General features: G+C 49.2%; 2 non-coding genes across 2 annotated transcripts in view; both read left to right on the top strand.

The window, feature by feature from the left end:
• Window positions 1–2,153: 2,153 nt before the first annotated feature.
• LOC149195347 (5.8S ribosomal RNA) lies at window positions 2,154–2,307 on the top strand. The gene has a single exon (XR_016255304.1). It is a non-coding gene; the product is annotated as a 5.8S ribosomal RNA (ribosomal RNA).
• Window positions 2,308–2,554: 247 nt separating this feature from the next.
• Window positions 2,555–4,066, top strand: part of LOC149195346 (25S ribosomal RNA) — a 3,407-nt gene continuing 1,895 nt past the window's right edge. The window contains exon 1 of the ribosomal RNA XR_016255522.1: window positions 2,555–4,066. This exon is cut by the window's right edge and continues 1,895 nt beyond it. This is a non-coding gene — a ribosomal RNA (25S ribosomal RNA).

Raw genomic sequence — 4,066 nt, 5'->3', positions numbered from 1 at the left:
AAATCTGGATTCTTAAGAGCTTTCATTTTGTAAATACTGTAAATTGTTTGTTGGGTTTAGGGTTTTCAGTTTTTGTTTTATGCACATATCATTTTTGGGTGATTTTTCCTTCCAGGTTGCAGGGTTTCTGAAGATTTCCAAGGTTTATCTGCGTTGTTTCGCTATACAAGGGTTTCAATTTCAATTGTTTTTCAGGTCCGGAAGAAATTTTACATCAGTTTCATTGATATCAGCTTCTGGGGTTTGGAATATTTTTCCAAGGACTGCAAAATCGTTTTTCAAATCCCCCAGCTATCTTTAGCTGCCAAAAATCTGCATAAAAATAAAACACTTCAATTTTTTTAAATCATTGCTCCCTTATCGCTGTCTAGGCCTGCAATTTACATTCCCCCACTGCCCACATTGTTGCGGCTTATCTACACTGCCTGGCTATCCCTCTCTCATTACCAGTTGTTCTCATTCAATCCGTAGCCATTGTTTCCAAACCACGCTGGAAAGGTTGTTGGGTGTTTTGTACACAAAGGGGTGCAATAGCGGGGTGGGTTTTTGTTATGGGCAGCAGCCTATTTGTTGTTTGAAGCCTTGTGCTGCTTGGTTGGGGGGCTGTTTGCCTCTCAGTGACATGCTCCAGACATTGGTCTCATCGTGGCCCTTGTCTTTTCTATTGGTCAATTTTGGGTTGTCATTTATTTGCTTGGTTGTTTGCTATGTTGTAAAGCTGGAAAGGGTGTTGTGTTGAATGCATGTGGGAGGGTGTGAAGAGGTGGGGCGCTTTTTTGATTGGGTGCCTTGTTTGATTTCTTTTTGGTTAGCGGACATCCGCTTGGCATGCTGTTGAGCTTCTCTCTTTTCTTGGGATCTTTATTTCTTTGGTGTTGTTTTCTTCCCTTCTTCCTTTTGCCCCTAGCCTTACGGAGGAGAGGTGGGATTTTTGTGGATTGGTGCTCGGGAAGGACGAAAAGTAGTGCGAGTTCCTAGGGTGGCCACCCTATTCCTTCTTGATCGTCGTCCCCTGCAGTTCCCCCCTTTTTCCGAAGGCGCGGGGTTTGGGAAGCTTGTTCTCTGTTTGAGCCTCCCCTTGTGAGCCGATAGCCACGTTTGATATCTCTTGTTTCCCTGTTGTTTTCTTCCCTTCTTGCTTTCGGCCCCTTAGCTTTACGGAGAAAAGGTGGGATTGTTGTGGATTGGTGTTCAGGAAGGACAAAAAGCAGTGCGAGTTCCGAGGGTGGCCATCCTAGTCCTTCTTGATCACCGTCCCCTACAGTTCCCCCCATTTTTGTGAAGGCATAGGGGTGGGGAAGCTTGTTCTCTGTTTGAGCCTCCCTCTGTGAGCCGGTGGACGCGTTTGATATCTCTCTTTCTTTCATGTTGTTTTCTTCCCTTCTTCCTTTCGGCCCCTAGCTTTACAGAGAAAAGGTGGGATTGCTGTGGATTGGTGTTCGGGAAGGACGAAAAGCAGTGCAAGTTCCGAGGGTGGCCACCCTAGTCCTTCTCGATCGCCGTCCCCTGCAGTTCCCCCCTTTTCGGGAAGGCATGGGGTTGGGGAAGCTTGTTCTCTGTTTGAAGCCTCCCCTTGTGAGCCGGTAGCCACGGTTGATATATCCCTTTCTTTCTTGTTTTTTTCTTCCCTTCTTCCTCGTGGCCCCTAGCGTTATGGAGAAAAGGTGGGATTGTTGTGGATTGGTGTTCCGGAAGAACGAAACACAGTGTGAGCTCCCGGGGTGGCCACCCTCGTCCTTCTCGATCATCGTCCCCTTCAATTCCCCCCATTTGATGAAGGCATGGGGCTTGGGAGGCTTGTGCTTTGTTTGTGCTTTGTTTTCTACCCTTTTCTTCCTTTCAGTCCCTAGCTCTACGGAGAAAAAGGGAAATTGTTTTGGGTTGGTGTCGAGGAAGGGTTAAAAGTAGTGCAAGCTCTTGGGGTGGCCACCCTAGTCCTTCTCGATCGTTGTTCCATGCATTTCCCCCCTTTTTACAAGGCCATGGGGCTGGGAGATATTGTCCTCTATTCGAACCTCCCCCCGTGAGGGGTTTAGACACCTTTGTTCTCTTTCTCTCATGCGTTTTTCCTCCTTTTGCCCCTTGGCTTTACATTTGTTGTGGGGGATGCCCCTATTCAGTTTTGTGGCTGATTTTTGGTAATACACAGAAATGACTCTCGACAACGGATATCTTGGCTCTTGCTACGATGAAGAATGTAGTGAAATGCGATACTTAGTGTGAATAGTAGAATCCCATGAATCATCGAGTTTTTGAACGCAATTTGCTCCCGAGGCCTCGATCGAGGGCACGTCTATCTGGGCGTCGCATCCCATTTAAACGCGCTCCCTGCAATATGCTAGGGACCAGTGGAGCTGGTCATCCATGCCCCATGCAGTGCGGTCAGCAGAAATATTTCAACCGATGTTTCGTGGTGTGCGTCGGCGAGCGGTGATCTTGTCCCCTTGGATGGGCAGTTGGTTTTAGCTGATGCGGGCTTTGTGTGGCATCGCTCGAACTTGCTTTGCTCTCCCTTATCCTCCCATAGGGTAGGGCAGATTTAGCTCCAACTTTGCGACCTCAGCTCAAGCGAGAACACCTGCTGAGTTTAAGCATATAATTAAGCAGAGGAAAATAAACTTACAAGGATTCCCCTAGTAGCGGCAAGCAAACCAAGAAGAGCCCAGCATGAAAATCGGGCTACGGCGCCGCCTAAATTGTAGTCTGTAGAAGCATCCTCAGCTGCGGACCTGGGCCAAGTCCCTTGGAAGGGGGCGCTTCAGAGGGTGATAGCCCCGTCGGCCGGAGACCCTGCTGCATCACGAGGCATTGTCAGCGAGTCGGGTTGTTTGGGAATGTAGCCCTAATTGGGTGGTAAATTTCGTCCAAGGCTAAATACGGGCGAGAGACCAATAGCGAACAAGTACCGTGAGGGAAAGATGAAAAGGAATTTGAAAAGAGAGTTAAAGAGTGCTTGAAATTTCCGAGAGGGAAGTGGATGGAGGCTGTTGATGCGTCTCGGTCGGATGTGGAACGACTCAGGCTGGTCCGCCACTCGACTTGAGGTGAAAACCAACACGGGCTGCTGCATCATCACAAGCGCGGGTGGATTACTGCCTGTCAAGTTGCCGCTGCGGTGGTCGAGGAACGAAGCATGCGCCCTTGTGGTGGTCCATGTGCACCTGCGTGCTCGTGGTGTTGGTTGGCGGGCTTTCCATTTGACCCGTCTTGAAACACGGACCAAGGAGTCTAACATGTGTGCGAGTCGGCGGGTTTGAAAACCTGCGAGGCGCAAGGAAGCTGACGGGCGAGATCCCCTCTCTGGGGGGTTGCATCATCGACCGACCTTGAGCTTATGCAAAGGGTTCGAGTGCGAGCACACCTGTTTGGACCCGAAAGATGGTGAACTATGCTTGAGCAGGGAGAAGCCAGAGGAAACTCTGGTGGAGGCTCGGAGCGATACTGATGTGCAAATCATTCGTCTGACTTAGGTATAGGGGCGAAAGACTAATCGAACCATCTAGTAGATGGTTTCCTCCGAAGTTTCCCTCAAGATAGCTGGAGCTCATGGGTGAGTTTTATCTGGTAAAGCAAATGATTAGAGGCATCGGGGGCGTAATGCCCTCGACCTATTCTCAAACTTGAAATAGGTAAGAGGGTGTGGCTTCTCCATTGAGCCGCACCATGGAATCGAGAGCTCCAAGTGGGCCATTTTTGGTAAGCAGAACTGACAATGCGGGATGAACCAAAAGTCGAGTTACAGTGCCGACTTGCGCACTAACCTAGATCCCACAAAGGGTGTTGGTTGATTAAGACAACAGGACGGTAGTCATGGAAGTCGAAATCCGCTAAGGAGTGTGTAACAACTCACCTACCAAATCAGCTAGCTCCGAAAATGGATGGTGCTGAAGTGTGCAACCTATACTCGATAGTCAGAGCAATTGCCTGGCTCTCATGAGTAGGAGGACGTGGGGGTCATTGAGAAACCTCGGGCGTGAGATTGGGTGGATCGGCCCCTGGTGCAGATCTTGGTGGTAGTAGCAAATATTCAAATGAGAACTTTGAAGACCGAAGTGGGGAAAGGTTC

Source organism: Pinus tabuliformis, chromosome 2_2, assembly GCF_031772625.1.
Source record: "Pinus tabuliformis cultivar Carrire ecotype Pingquan chromosome 2_2, CPIR1, whole genome shotgun sequence".
Taxonomy (NCBI): Eukaryota; Viridiplantae; Streptophyta; class Pinopsida; order Pinales; family Pinaceae; genus Pinus; species Pinus tabuliformis.
Note: the sequence above shows the minus strand (reverse complement) of the source record. Positions and strands in the feature narration are given on the sequence as shown.